Raw genomic sequence first — 16571 nt, forward strand, 5'->3', positions numbered from 1 at the left:
TTAGGATAATATGGAAAGTTCTTACTTCATGACAGCAAAAGGACTGGTAATTCAGCAAGCGTTGTTTAAATCCTAAGGTTCAGGAGTCCATATTGGACTTTGATAGATCTGCAATGTAGTTTTGTAGCTCTTCTGAATCGTGAAAAAGTCAAGTCTCTCCCATTATAGATTATTTTGACTCTAAAGGACCCTATGAAAGAAAAGGAGGTGGAGCGGTCCTTCAGCACCTTCCATAGCATCAAAAAGTCTTTGTTTATTTAGCACAGTATTGCACTAATCCAATTTTTGCCTCATTCCACCGGAGGTTTTGAATGTACGTCATGTAATATAGAAACATTTTGGTGTTTGTAGCATAATGGTTTAAATATTAAAGGTCTGGGCAGTCTCATCGATTTTAGCTTGTCGTGTGACATCTCTCCCAAGGCTACTCTATAAGCTCTCTAACTTTCAAAGTCTATCTCAATTGATATGTCCAAAGCTTTTGGAAGCCATTATCCTATAAATTCAGCGAAGTAGCTTGCGCTATTCTCAATACCTTCCAAAAGGTAAAAAATTCATAGGTTTCCCTTGCGATTCCACGATAGTGAATGGGAGAGAGCGATAGAATTCCCAAAAAAAGTGTCCAGGAACGCCCGGTTCAAGAACATACAGTTTCACTTCCTACACAGGGCCTACCTAACGCCAGCACGACTTCAACGCTTTTACCCCGACACGACCTTCCTCTGCCCTCGTTGTCCAGCGGGGGACGCAGACTTTCACCACATGTTCTGGACGTGTCCGGGCATTCAGACCTATTGGTCATCTATCCACTCGACACTCAGGGAGCTTACCGGGTTGACCCACCTGACCACCTGGGAGGGCTGCGCATTGGGCATACTGGGACGGAGAAAATGACACAAAATATCAATGCGCTTCGTATCCCTGGCCCACTTGTTGGCCAAACGCTGAATAGCCATGCACTGGCGCGCCACATCAGGCCCCCCATTGGCGGCATGGGTGGGGGCGGTTCTTAAATGGGCGGCTGCAGAGGAGGAGGCAATCCGTGCGGAAGAAGCCAAAGGTATCCGCAAAGTCCCAATTTCTCTAGAGTGGGCGCTTCTATTGTACCAATTCAGACAATCCCAGACCCCGGAAGACACAGTCACTGCCATCCAGACCCCCAACGCGGTACAGCCTTCTGCTCTGCAGGCTCCCGAGACAACGGATTCTCCACCACGACCCCCTGTACCACCACCGGACCAGCCGGGTCCGTCTTCGTCCTTTTCTCACATCCAACGGCCCCCCACACTAATCCACACACCCGCCTCCCCCTAGGCAAGCAGCAGCTGCACTATCGAGTAAGCACTAATGGATCCATCGCGTACGCCCCCCCAAACACTATAAACCCCAAGGCACACCCCGGTTCAGTTTCCCCCCAGTTTCTTTTACTGGCAACGCTCTGCTACAACACAGACCACATCCTCACTGCACAAGACATTGATGTACTCCCTATTGTGCTGAAGGTCTACTCTGCTACTTATGAACCACATTTACTTATACGGCACATGTTGTATGTACGTTTACATCTTAAAAATGCCAATAAAAAGAATTTTCAAAAAAAAAAAAAAGGTTTCCCTTGCGATTTCGGTCCTAAAATTCATTTAGATCTTTTTCCAACAAGGTAATTTTCGTTAAGGGCCTTGGTTTGTTCCTTAGTAAAGAGTTCCTCAACCTCAATGCGACTGGTCTTGAAGTCTGCTTCTGTGACTCTTGTTGTGAGTTTCTTAAAATCCTTCCTGGTGCCTCAGATTTCATTTCACAACAAGTGCATATTGGTTTTCATGCTGTGGGGCAAGTCACATAAAGCTGATGGTCTGTGTAGGATTAGGTCCAAGTTAGAATTATTATCTAATTTGGATTTAATTTGGCAAGTCTGCAATTGACGGGTCAGACATAGTATCCTTCTGGCCTGTCTTGAGGTCTTAGGGTTCTTTGTCCTTTAAGTCTGCCATGTGTGCTGGGGTCGTGCAAGCCAGTATCAGGCAGCGTTTAGTCTTGAATGGCACAACAGCACAAGTGAATCAGCATCATTTAGATATCCACTGTGTGAGAACCCAAAACGTTTGCAACATTATTTAGTGTGATTCAGGCAGAATCAGTATTCAGTTATTCTTAGTCTCCTGCTGCTGGGTTTACTAAACAAAGAGCAAGCTTAGGGGTTTATTGTTAGCTGAGACAGCACTATTCGGTGGACCTATTTGCCTGAACATGGTCAGAGTTAAGAAAGTAGAGTTGCCAGTGCTGTAAACGAACAGGCCCATAATCGAGTGCAGTTCTTTGTAGCAGAACACTTTACAGTATGACAGCCAGACTCTAAGTATCCGCCAGCACTCTGGTTTAGAAGGAGCTTTTAGCTAAATCTGCTGCAGTATGCACATGGCCATTTGAGCTACCACAAACTCGGGTCATGGGGCGAGCAGGGAATAGCATACTTATAGTGTCCCACCATCAACATCCTTGGAAGTTATATCCTTGCTAGTTGATGTCTGATGTCAGCATTGTTAAACAGGTGTTGTTGCACTGCAGCTTTCCAGACTAAGTGAAAGAGTGCTGAGCAGAGTATAAATATGTTAGGCGTTCCTTAGGGGGAACTAGGTGGTTCCAACACGCCGAAGGCAAGTACCAGCTAAGGTTTTAAGTTTACCTCTCCATATGGGTTTCAGAATAAACCTCTGAGCCTGTATGCACTTTAGCGGGCAGTGGGGTCTGACAATATGTTTGAGCATTGCATGGTATTGGATGACCATTTTTACTTTTACATCAGAGCACTAGGATTAGGTGGACATTTTCTTTTGGCATCAGCCAACCTCCCCTGCACTTTGCCATGGGCAAGATACCAAACTGCTTACATGCTTGGGCCAGAACTCACTACACTATAATGTAATGTATTTACAATCTCAACAGTGAGATCTTAGCCAAAGCTCAAATCCAGAGGAAACAAGTGTAACACTGTCTCACCTTGTGTCAGTTGGTCTTAGCACGAAAGAAATGCCTAAAGGAGCAGTTCTTTACCTTTTGACTTGTGTGGATGTGTACTGTATGGAAACTTCGTGTTGATTTAATAGTTTATAATGTTGCTCCATCTAAGAGCCTAGGCCAAATATAATAGAGAACATAGGACAAGTGACTTGCCCCTTAGTTCACCAAAAATACTGTTGTCAGGGCAGTGTTGGGGGAGAATATTTAAAAACTATACCTTTTAATAAATGCATCGCCATGCAGTAATACAACGTGATGGACTAAGGGTAAATTCCTCCACGTGTTAAAGAAATACACTTTCTTGAATTTTGAAGAAACTTTTTCATTTTTGCATGAAGCTAGTTGGTTGATTTACAAGCTAAATATTTTTTGGCTCCGTTTGTTCACAGGCACTTAGAGCCCAGTGAGACCCGTGGCCCTGCTCACCCTGTTAATTTAATTTCTAAACGCTGTACCCCAGCATCTAATTTCATATTTTTTGCTCCAAATGCATGCTTTCAGGTTACTAGTGTTTACCAGTGCTTTAACTCGTGCCAACATTTGTCCGTACTAAATTACTTTAGCTGTACTTGCACTGATCCCACAAATTAAGCTATGGATTCCAACAAAAATGTTTAATTCTTCAATTTGAAATTCCTTATAATAGAGTTTTAAATTGTTCAATTTTGCTTTGTTTTGTTAATACATATTCCTTTGACCTGCTAATATTACTTAATTTTCTAATCAATCGCGAACCCCCTTGGGTGGCATTACAGACCCCCAGGTGTCTAAGGACCACAAGGTAAGAATGAATGGCCTAAAGAATTCTGTGTATGTGTTGTGTGGAACAACCAACCAGACAATTTCTGTCGGAGATAAAATGCATTGGCTCACCTGTGAACTACAGAGGAATCAACTCAGTCACTGGGTTTGTGAAGGTGTGGGCCATACCGTTCGAGGTTAGTAGCTAGCTATTTGGCCCATTCCCAGTTCCCCAAACTTGCATTTAGCTAGCAGTCAAACCCCTGTGATATTGGCTGGCAAGAACAGCTTATTCCAAAAGCAGGATTTTGCAAATTGTTAGTAGATGAAATGTATAGTCAGTGGCCTCATGGAACAGTTCACAGTTATAGGGTGGTCAGCAGGTCTAAGTAGGCAATAAGTAGATCATGCTCTTTAGAGTAGCTAAGAGTTGATAATCCAATTGGAAAGGCAATTAGCAGAAGAGATCAGTAATGATACACCCTTAGGAAAAGGGACTCCTGCATAGTTTTTTCTGGATATGGTTGAAAACAGCACACACTGCATACAGACAAGGAAGTATAAACAACTGTTAGTGGATTGAAGATATGGTTGGCTGATTAGATGCAGCAAGGAGTTGTGTGCAGTAGGGTCGGCAGGTAGGATTAAAGGAATTGGTTTGCATGAGTGAACCTCTAGAAAATTGAGCGGAGGAATGAGGCCAATATTCTCAGCAATGGTGAAACCAGAAGAACTGTAAAGTGGTTTAACGTTAAGAAGCAAACAGCCAGGAGAGGGTAGAACTCACTCTGGGATCACTCTACCTTAACTCTGCGATTTAAGTATGGGGATCAGACGCCGAGGTGACTAAACATCTGACTTATGACAAAGTAAGGGCGGATACACTAACGGCGCTCTGCTCCTGCCTGGAAACCAATGAACTCCCCGAGACGCCCATACATATTATTTGGGAAACGCTGAAGGTGGTTTTGCAAAGACACTTTCTAGGTATATCGGCCAGTTTCAATAGCGAGCGAAGGGTGAAGAGAAAAAACCTGGAAGCACAGATCAAAGACATGGAGTCGGCACATGTGAGGACAGGTTCAGTGGCAATCCGCAGCCAGTTGAACGTGAGAAGGAAACAGCAGCAGGCGCTAGATATGGGACGTGCTAGATATGGGACGTGCTGAGTATGCCCTTCTTGGAATACATTGTCAGCATTCCGTCCATCAATTGTTTGTTGTAACGCTTTTCGCCCTAAGTGGGATGGGTATTCCCAGACGTGGGACCCGTGCTCACTACGCCACTGGAGTCAAGCTATCCTGGCTGATGACGGCTGATAGCCAGAAACCGGTCCTAGGATGCTTGATTCCGGTCCAGGGAAGACATGGCTTGGCAGTTTGGGCTGGACTGTTCCCATGAGGCACAGGGCCAAGACTGATTTGCATATGGCCATGTCTAAACTGGGGTGGTGTAGTGGGCAAAAGAACGATGGATTTAACCCAGATCTCTTGACTGGGGGAGAATGTCTGCATTGTCAGCATTCCGTCCATCAATTGTTTGTTGTAACGCTTTTCGCCCTAAGTGGGATGGGTATTCCCAGACGTGGGACCCGTGCTCACTACGCCACTGGAGTCAAGCTATCCTGGCTGATGACGGCTGATAGCCAGAAACCGGTCCTAGGATGCTTGATTCCGGTCCAGGGAAGACATGGCTTGGCAGTTTGGGCTGGACTGTTCCCATGAGGCACAGGGCCAAGACTGATTTGCATATGGCCATGTCTAAACTGGGGTGGTGTAGTGGGCAAAAGAACGATGGATTTAACCCATATCTCTTGACTGGGGGAGAATGTCTGCATTGTCAGCATTCCGTCCATCAATTGTTTGTTGTAACGCTTCTTGGAATACGTCATTTATTATGCAGGGGGAAATAAGGCAGGACACATGTTGGCCCACCGCCTTCGAGCACAGGCGTCGGATCGGAGGGTCCCCAAGGTGCGGTCTGCTGATGGCTACCTTTGTTCCTCTGACGCGGAGGTGGCGAACGCCTTCCGAGATTTCTATCAGACGCTCTCCCACGCGGAGCAGCTCTGCGATGTAGACATTGCGGCGTATCTAGCACTGGTGCCGAGCAGGTCCACCTTCAAAGCATTGGAAAAGGACATAAGCACGCAGGACGTCCTCCTAGCAATTCAGTAACTAAAGTCTAACAAGGCCCCTAGCCCCGATCTCTTTGGGGTACAGTTAGCTCCTATTTTGGCACGGTTGTACAATTCATTGAAGGAGGGGGAGGCGCTACCGGAATCGATGCTTCAGGCCACCATCATAGTGATCCTGAAACCAGGGAAAGATCCTAGGGATTGCACTTATTACCCAATTTCGCTATTAAACTCGGACGCAAAAATCTTCACCAGCATCCTGGCAAGCAGGTTGGACCCCATGTGCAGGGACTGGTAGATTCTGATCAGGCCAGCTTTGTCCAGGAAAGAGGCTGTACCAACAACACCAAAAGATTGTGCCATCTACTGGACAAAATTCAGCGCACACAGGCCCCAGCTCTGGCGTTGACTATAGATGCTGAGAAAGCTTTTGACCGAGTTCACAGGCCTTACCTACACAGAATGCTGGAGAGATTCGGATTTGGGCCCAGGCTTCGGGCTGGACCCACTCCTGCTACTCTGCCCCCCAAGCAAATGTACAAGTTAATGGTATTAAGACATACGCTTTCCCTATTACGTGAGGGACCTGACAGGGTTGCCCTGTCGCCACTACTTTTTGCATTCTATATGGAGCCATTCGCTAAAAGAATAAGGCTTAATCGACTCATCTCTGGGGTCAGAATGGGAGGCAGGGAACATAAGATAATGTTATATGCTAATGATGTGCTTCTCACCTTCATGGACCCGACACTTCGCTAAATGCGGTTTCCGCTGAGATGGATGAGTTCCATGCGGCCTCCGACTTCAAGATCAACCCTCAGAAGTCCCTGCTCCTAGGCCTAAACAACCCAGACATAGAGCGCACTCGACTGCAGGGCATATACCCATACCAATGGGCAGAAGATAGCAGCCAGTACCTCGGTCTCCGCGTGCACTCCACAACTACAGCCACTCCTGCTTATAACAATGGGGCCCTCCTAACACTTGAAAGGCATGACCTTGCCAAATGAAAGTCGCACAAGCTTTCATGGCTGGGCCGCCTTGCAGCAATCAAGATGACACTGCTGCCTAAGCATCTTTACACCATGCAAACACTGCCCCTCCAGCCCCCTCCACTGGTCTTAGATAGGATCGAATTCCGCCTGTGGGACTTCATTTGGGAAGGCAAGCGTGCACGTTTATCCAAGGCCCGCGCCTACCTCCCCCTGGCTGCTGGTGGCTTGGGCATTCTGAACCTGCGGTGTTACTATCAGGCGGCGCAGCTCCGCTACATGGTGGAATGGTCCCGTCCACTCACTGAAAGGCATTAGTGCTTCATCGGCCAGGCCATCGCAGCCACCCACATTTGGAAGATACCCCGTGTTAGACTTGCCATCTTTGGTGTGGTTTCCCCTGACCTTTGGCCTCTACCTCTTATATTTTTGTTGCTGTGTTGCATTTCGTTTTGCTGGCTTAGATGCTTTGGGCACTATGCCACTGTTGATCAGTGTCACAGTACAAGTGCTCCCTGTGTAAATTGTTGTTACAATTGGTTTTCCCTGATTGACATATTTGATTTACTAGTAGGTCCCTAGTAAAGTGCACTAAGTGTGCAAGGGCTGGTAAATCAAATACTACTAGTGGGCCTGCAGCACTGATTGTGCCACACACATGAGAAGCTCTGAAACAGTAACTCAGACCTGCCACTGCAGTGTGTGCGCAGTTGTTACCTGCCATGTCGACCTGGCAAATACACCCACTTGCCAGGCCCTAACCTTCCCTTTTTCTTACATGTTAGTCATCCCTAAGGTAGGCACAAGGTACCCCTGTGGGCAGGGTGCAGTGTATGTGAAAGGTAGGACAAACCCTGATGTGTGTGGCATGTCCCGATAGTGAACTACTGCCAATTTCGTTTTTCACTATTGCAAGGCAATCTGTTCCCATAGGATGGAATGGGGAGTTTGCTTATAACATCGTATAAACATAACTACCCCTGGGAACAAGATGAAAAATTAAGTTTAGTATGCCTGAATTCAGAATGTTAAAATGCATCTTTTAGTGAGGGTGATTTTTACATTCTGTGTTTGAAAATACCACTTTTGGAAAGTAGGTATTTTCTTGCTTCGCCATTCAGTGTGCCTCTGCTAGGATGTGGATTGACTGTCTGGGTTTGGAGTGTCAGGGGCTGGGGAGGAAGAGCCTGATGAGTCAGGGCTGGGCTGACTAGAACTGAGCTGCATTTAGAGTAGGGGGAGGTGATTTCCTTTTACCTGAATGAGACTGGTCTGCCTTCCACAAAGCTATCTCCACCTCCTGCCAGGCAGCTGCACCAGAGAGGACAGAACTGGGTTTGGCTGGGCACAGACACCCTTCGCCTTCAGAGAACAAAGACATTTACTGTATAAAAAGAGGGGCTCAGACCCCAGAACTTTAGACTACTTCTAGAATCAAGCGGAACCACTGCCAAGGAGAAGAGCTGGAGAAACTGAGGAGAAGTACTGCCCTTGCTGTGTGTCTGGGGTTGGCCTGCAGTTGCTGTTTCTGCCAAGGAAAGGAGAAGGACTGTGATTTGTGCTGTGTCCCCTGCTTGTGGAAAGTCTCCAAGGGCTTGAGTAGAACTTGCCTCCTGTTTAGAAGTCTCGGGAACACAAAGACTTCACCCCCAGCTCCCCTGAACTTCCTTGCTGGGAGTTGTGACCTGCCAAAAAGTGCCTGTGACTGTGTGGGGACTCTGGAGGTTGTTTCTGCTGAGGGAGCTGGAAAAGCAATACAACAACGAGAAAATCGATGCATCGCTCTTCTTGCAACAGTTTTCTGACGCAACGCTGTGGTGTGAGAAGAATCTCCACACATCACCACGCCGCTGCTAAGACCGATGCAGTGCCTGTCGCCGCTGCAAGAATCGACGCATCAAGGGATCGCGGCTGAAGAAATCGACGCAGCGCCACTCGATGCCGCCGCATCATTTGCCGACGCATCCTGGATTTCCACTCATCGTCCCTGTGCGGCAAGTTTTCCCAGACGCATCACCCGTGGATCGGAGTCGTCTCAGAATCGACACACCGCTTTCCCTACAGACCGGACCCGATGCACCACTCCCCTGTGCCCAGCAGAACAGTCGCATCGCATCCACGAAGGTCTCAGGAATCGACGCAACTCTTTGTTTTTCAACGCTTCCAATTGCTGCGGCTGTTTGGCTTGGGGAATTTCGTGCAACGACAGGTACTTTGCAAGAAATCACACATCTATAGGTTTCTATGGACTCAGTTGCTAAAACCTTTTGAAAGTCATTTTTAGGTCTCGGGACCATCCGGTCGGCAGACCGGAAGTCCGGAGATTTAATGTCTTTGAGAAGAGGGGCTTGCACCCGCCCCTCTTCTTCCCTGTTCTCCATTGGCTGGCCTAGTAAATGCTGGCCAGCCATTGGAGAAGAGGTCCCGTCACTCCAATCATGCCCCGTCCTTTTCGGATCGGGGGGCGTGTTTTTTAAAGAAAGTCTCATTCTCTCCTCCAGCCAATGGCTGGAGGAGAGAAAAGACAAACACGCCCCCCCGAATCCGAAAAGGACGCTGTTTCTCCGAGGCATTTTTGCTCTGCCTCGGAGAAAGGCGGCGGTGTTCCTGGCGTCCTCTCCCCCTGCTGTATACACAAAAACAAAAATATTAATGAAAGTAAACATATTTAGTTTGCATCGTGAAAACAGCAGCTCGACAGCTAAGTGCGCGTGGAATGTCCGCCTTTTACAAGACAAAGCAGCTCTGGGCTTCAGCAAGATCTAGTTGGCAGGCGGACAGTGCCAAGACACGATGACGTTATTAAATTAGTATTCCAAGCTTGTGACATAAATGATATTCGCTGGGTAGAAAAAATACACAGAAACAACATACAGACAGCACGTGACGGCACACGTAGGGTCCGCATTTCCTCTCTAGGATGTAAACGGGCGTCCACGTTAGGATCAGGCAAGCACAGCGGTAAAACAAAGCTGCGGCACGAAATGGAAAGGAAGGGGGAAGGAAATGTGTGGCAGCTGATGCGACGTATTGAGTCACATGCGCAGCATCAGACCTTGGATTTTAGGCGTCCAGTGCCTCGGTTACAGGGAGGGTGACTTCATTGAGCTACCAATGAGCTTCGTCGCTTTTCTCCGACCCTTCTTGTCTCCTGTTTCGCTGTGGATGATTAAAAAACAGAACCGTGGAGACAGAGCGGGAGAGGGACGGCTCTCCGGCTCAGAGATAAGTGGGAAGACAAAATGATCCAAGCCACACAAGCCCTGCCTCGTTCTATCTCTCCCCCCGTCTTTCCTATTTAACCCTCTCCTTTTCTCGACCCACCTCTTTCTGTGTGTTCTCTTTCTCGCCGCATCTATAGGCCGCTCTCGCCCTGTTTCCAAGCTTTTAGCTAGCTTTCTTTCCCTTCTATATATCTCTTCCGCTCATCTGGTTCCTTTTCTTTCTCATTCCTTATCTCATTCACTCTCCCTCTGCCTTCCAGTCACATTTACTTCCCCATCCCTCTGTCTCAATGTCTTTCCCACCACTGTGGTTGACAATTTATCTCTCTCGCCTCTGTGCCTGTTTTTTTTCTCTCTGCATACCCAGTCGCTCGTTTCCTAAACCTACCTACCTACCTACCTACCTATTAGCTATTTCGTGCTCTCTCTGCCTTGGCCTTTCTCTCCTCTCTCCTCTCTCTCTCCGAACCTTCGCTTCCCATGCGGGCCATTTGCTTCGTTCATTCTTTTTATCCTTCCTTTTCACATAACCTCAGCTCCCCCCCCCCCCCCCCCTCACTCTGGAAGGTTGCCCAAAAATCAGGAAGTGGCCATATCGATTATGCACTGAATACTGTCTTGGGAAAACAGAACTCGTCGTCTCCTCCACGTATACTTCAAGGCAATCTTTATATAGACATACATACAGGTTTCTGTGTATTCAGGTGCATTGACATATAGCTATATAATGTATATGTAAATGCGTGCATATATACTGTATTTACAAAGGCTTCCTACACACATTCAAGAAAACACTGACGCGCCTGCAGCACGCGCATAATATGTGCCGATCTATCAATATTTAGCGTCTATAAACATTCACAAGTCGGTGGATCATTAGGCACCACTGCAAATCTCTCACAAAGGAACCTTTTATATATTTACAAATCTTTAAAAATTAAGCTTTGCATGTTATTGTTGCTAACAAGCCCTCTAGGTGAAGTTTTCATCCTTCCTTGAAGGATTTCGCTGTTGTAAAGTAAAATGTAGTGGAAGTGCGAAATTAGCATACTTTGTTTTTGCATAATTTCAGGCAAAATATTCTGTGTGATTACTGAAACACAAACCCTGCGTAGCATAAACGCGACATCGCATCCGTTTTAGACGTGACCAGGATATTTCGCGCGCAAAAATAAATACAAAATAAATACAACTGCTCCAAACAGCAGGCGCGTGCATTCTGATTGTCCACGTTGTTCCTGTGCATATAGAGTAATTTCGAGGATGTTACATAACAAGCGTAACACAGAATTACGCAGCAAACAGGAAATGTCACTTGGGCCTCGTAAAATGATAGTGTATGCCTATACTATATACCGCCTGCTGCACTACTAAAGTCCAGTTCTGGGTGGAAAGATGGAAAATATTCTGTTTTTAATTAATATCTCATTCCAGGTAAGTTATTTACTCAGAAGAGCTGATTCGTGTGAAAACTGGTTACCAACTCATGTGGACGCTGACTGGGTATTCTTAGCCATGCATTTTGTTGTTCTTATTGCACATGCTTAGTTGTTTCTTTTTTCCATCAGTTCCCCCGGTAGGCCACCTACAGTCTGCCTGATCCCCTAGCTGCCAACATGCCTCCCTACCCGTCTACCTGCCTCTGTGTACATATCCATCTACCTGACTGCCCACTTGCAGACCTCCCTGCCTGTCTCCCCATAGAATCCTGCAGGCATCACTATCTGCCTACGTATACACCTACCTCTACCTACCTAGTGCCCTGCCTGCCAGCCTCCCCCTTTCTATCTACCCACCTGCCTGCCCGCCCGCACTAGCTGTTTATGTCTTCACCTACCTACCTTCCCATCAGTATGTGCCTCCCTACCAGCCACCCTGCCTACCCATCTACCCACCTACCGGCCTGACTGCCTTTCTGACCAAGTCTCATCTACCTTCCTGTCGTCATCTCTAGCTACCAGCCTGCATATCTGCCCACTTACCTTCAGAGTAGTGTACAATGCATATATGTATACTTATTGTATACAATCTAACGCCTGCAGACACAGACACGTAGCTTTACGTCAGCGTGTGTGAGCACGCACACACACACAGCAGCAATATAATCATGTCCACGCGCGCGGACATGCAGGGTATGGACGCACGCATACCTGCACTTACAAATGCATATATTTATGTGTGCGTTCATTTATTTTATTCCACACTCTGGAGCTAAGACCTGAGCCTGCATCTCAGAGCTGGTGTCAGGCTTCCCAAGTGTGGGATTTACTTCTCTGCTGATGTTGGGGGACGGAGGGGAGGGTGTAGAGGAGGGGTGGGGGGAGAGGGATGCGGGAGGGAGGCAGGGAGGGCTGTGTGCGTGTGTGAGCCAGGATTCCGCTCGGCTTTCCCCTCTCTGCAAACTCACCGGATCCGTCAGCTGGAGGAACAAGCATTTACAATGCAATGGTCTCGGCATTGGTAAAATTAGAGCTATTGGCATTGCTCATGACATTATTTTTGTTTGTTTTTGAGTTTAAAACATTTAAAGAAACGGCATTGTCATGAGCAATGCCAATAGCTCTAACTTTAACAATGCCGAGACCGTTGCATTGTAAATGCTTGTTCTTAATACCTGTATGCTGGATTTTTGGTGTTTTGGTCTTGTTAGGTTTAGATAAAGATACTTTATTTTCTAAACCGGTGTGGTGTCCATTTGTGGTGTTATCACTATATTATAGTGTGTTTGGAGTACAAATACTTTACACATTGCCTTTGGGATAAGCCTGTCTGCTTGTGATACCAAGGGGTTGAGCAAGAGTTATCTAGAGTGTGTATCTCCCTTTCCCTGACTAGAAGCAAGGATCCCTATTTGGACAAAGGTACCTATCTCTTCCCACTAGAGTACCCCATTTCTAACACCCTGGTTGCCGAAAACACACAGACCCATGGGCGTGTATGTCTCCCCAGTCACGTGGGCCACAGTGGGGGTGTGGGATAAAGTACAGCAACGACATAGGCTTTCTACTCCAATATCGCCACAAACTCCCTTGATTGGCAACCCATATTTCCCACCAGCACTCACAGGGGCAGCGTTCAAGTCCTGGGAAGAAGCCAACTGTATGCGTATAGGCGACTGTTTGATGACAACGGGCTTATGGGTTTCCGTACTTTGCAAGCTCACTTCAACCTACCACACTCGACACATTGGCAATACCTCATGGTGGCGCACTGGGTTTCTCAGCCCTGGATCTGCCTGCATGCCAGTAGACCTTTGACGGTGTTCGAGAAGTGGACCCTCACTAGATTCTAGGATGCCAAGCTTCTCTGGGACATCTATGCCTTCTTAGTAAAACCGATCCGCCCTTTAGACTTGGCGGCCCGCGCCCGCTGGGAGAGAGAATGTGAGCGTACTTTTATGGATAAGGAGTGGAATGACATACTCCACAGAGTGCGCAACTCAGCACTGAACACCACTAGCAAAGAGATGCATCTCAAGATCGCCTGAACACCAGGGCACACTCACACATACACTCTGGCAATGTCCCAAGTTAGAGCCCTCCTGGACCAAAGTTTTGGATTCGGTCAACATTATATTTTAAACTGACATACCCAAATTCCCAAGCTATATACTCTTAGGTCTCCCTAATCCCCTTACATATCCGCTGCATTCGATCACTTTGCTTCTGGGTGCAGCGAAACAACTCTTGTTTGCCAGGTGGGGAACAGACATGGTGCCAACGCACCTGGATTGGCTAGACAAAGTCAGGGACATACTGGGCATGGAAAAGCAGACGGCTATAGCAACGCAGCAATTGCCTTGTTTCGATAAAATGTGGCAACCCTGCATAAAATATCTGTCGGATGATTTCCGAGAACTGTCCTGCCCTCAATACTTGAAAATTCTACGCCTAATGATACAGACACCAGCGGTGGATACATGACGCACCACAGTCAAAAGGGAGCCATAAGGTAGACTCCACTCCCGTGAGCCACCCCCCCCCCACCCTCCTCCGTCTTAGGCTTTATTTTATTTCACTAATTCTTTTCAATGTTCTTAAATGACACCCATTGTACGTTTAAAGTCCCATCGTCGCCGGCCTGTAGATGTAGGCGGCTCGTAATGCAAACAACGAGTCAAAAATAATAAGGAGATGTTAATCCTAAAATAGTTATTTAGTTACCTGGCAGTGATGAACATTGTTGAGTCTTAGTATGGCTAACATTGGAGCAACATCAAGGGCTTAGCCAATAGTGGCAGATACTGTAGATGGGGTTATACTAAATGCTAGCTTGTCAGACCAGATATGATGAATGAAATAATTTGTTCCAAATGATTGGTCTAATATTGTGAGAAGAAAAGTGAGAGAAATTGACAGTGGTGTACCATACAGAACGTTCAGTTGAGTTGTGCTGTCTGGTAGACTATATCAAGGATTCAGCATGGGTGACACCTCAAACAAGTTCATCTGAAAGCCCTATCAGTTACAACAATCAGTTAGTGTAGCCAGCGATATCAACAGTGCTGATCTGTTCTGTTGATGGGCCTTTTCAAGGTTTGGGCAAATGGTGTGCCTGTTGAGTCTTGCAGACTAAAGCCAATAAACCCATGACATTTCTGATGTTGATGGCAGAACCTGTGGAACGGTTAGTTAGGGTAACTGGATAGTCTTGCATGACTGAAAGGGTTGGAGTGACTGCTTCTACAGTAACAGTTCAAGCTAAATGCATCAGCAAAGATGCATATTTCAAAGAGTTGTCTGGAGACATGATATGTATCTTACTCACGCATTCGTCTGCTCCAAGACACACACAAGACCTTCCACCTTCTGCTTTTCCTCATCCTCACACTATTCCCGGAGGACAACACACTTACAATATTCCAAGCTCACACAGAAACATGGTTGTTCAAACAAGTGACTAGAATATTAAAGAAGTTATTTTGTTGTCTATTAATTCTCCTCTTAGGTACTGATGCACCCGGACATGAACAAATAAACTACCCTTTCTTTACATAAAATCAATTGTAACACTGGTTAGATAAAATCTACATTAGTGATTTAGCCTCTTGTGACTTTGAAATTCAAATTACAGGCTATAAAGCAAGCCCATTTTGAGTCGAAAAATAAAACGATGAGCTTTATAAAAACATCTTTTCTCTAGGTAAGAAAACTAATTTCTTTTACGTATCCAGCCACCGTCAAAACATTAATTCTCTCCAGAAATAACGTTTGGAGAGAATTAAACAAAGACAAACTTAACATAACCAAAAAACTGTAGTAATGTTAGAGGTATTGTATTCAATAACAATCCCAATGAGGTTTTCCAATGGTTTGTTGAAAATCGATGGTCAACACCATTGAGGCCAGTTTATATATTCTGTGAATTTTTAACCATCCAGCTTTCCATAGTTATGTCACTAAAAGTTACTTTTTGTTTTGTTTTGTTTTGTTTTTTTATAGTTGGAGACCAACAAGCAGCGAGCTGGATGTAAAAACCAAATACAACATAGAGGAAGAATATTAGTTGTTATCAAATCAAGTCCTCATATACTTAGTAGTTATCTTAGTACCGGTCCTTCAATGAAATCTTGTGAATAAAGAAAAACTGAAAATCTAAACTTGCCCTGTAGGTAGGGTGATGGAATCCTAAAATTGCACAACTGCCACACTGACCCCATCATTCAGTATTAAGCATCTGGTCTGATATACTGACAAAGCATAAGTCAATATTAAGCTAAGAGGAAGCTCTTTACACATACTTTGGAATACTAGGAGATGAAAAGATCCAGTCTGCAGAAACTGGACCACACATAGGCTTATCACAATTTTTTGTTTAAAACCATAGAATTAAGACTAAAAACAATATCACTTTTTACTGTTTTATCGGTTTTCTTTAAATGTTACTCCCTTTCCCCTCAACTCCTTAGGTTTTGCCAGTCCTTGTAGCTTTGTTGATGCAATACTTACCAAAATCCAGAGAGCTGCAGTGCTGCCAAATGCCAACCCTACTCGTAGCCAGTTTGGTTTGCTGGGATCATGTCGACGTGCTGTATATGCAGACCGTGTTAGTGCTGAAAGAAAGTGTAAAGAAAAAGTGTATGGTTATGAAAGACAGTTAAGCTTCTCTCAATTGTTAAGTAAAAGTTTTAAAAAACAGAGAAGTCCCCCGGCCTACATTTCGCCACCCCAATTCCCTACTCTCATATCCTGCTGAGTCTTTAGCAGTGTTATTTGCTTTAACACTATTACTCCAATGTGTTTGTCCCACTTATTTTTTCAACATATTACTGATTTCAATACTACCACTCATGCTGAACAGACGTGTCAAGCAAATATCTTAAGGTGAAAACCACCCCCTGTCCCACAACTTTCTATAACCCACTGTTCTAGAACCACACATCACCTGGAATACCTTACTTTCTTCTACATGTTCATCTTTTAATCATACAATGAAGGTGCATCCCGGAAAATATTTGAC

General features: G+C 45.8%; 1 long non-coding RNA gene across 1 annotated transcript in view; it reads right to left on the reverse strand.

Moving 5' to 3' along the window:
• LOC146862319 (uncharacterized) overlaps window positions 1–16571 on the reverse strand; it is a 144110-nt gene that overhangs the window by 63437 nt on the left and 64102 nt on the right. Inside the window, exon 2 of the long non-coding RNA XR_014978115.1 lies at window positions 16061–16164. This is a non-coding gene — a long non-coding RNA (uncharacterized LOC146862319). The remainder of the gene's footprint in view (window positions 1–16060; window positions 16165–16571) is intronic.

The sequence above is a fragment of the Triturus cristatus genome, chromosome 2_2 (genome assembly GCF_964204655.1).
Source record: "Triturus cristatus chromosome 2_2, aTriCri1.1, whole genome shotgun sequence".
In the NCBI taxonomy this organism is placed as follows: domain Eukaryota; kingdom Metazoa; phylum Chordata; class Amphibia; order Caudata; family Salamandridae; genus Triturus; species Triturus cristatus.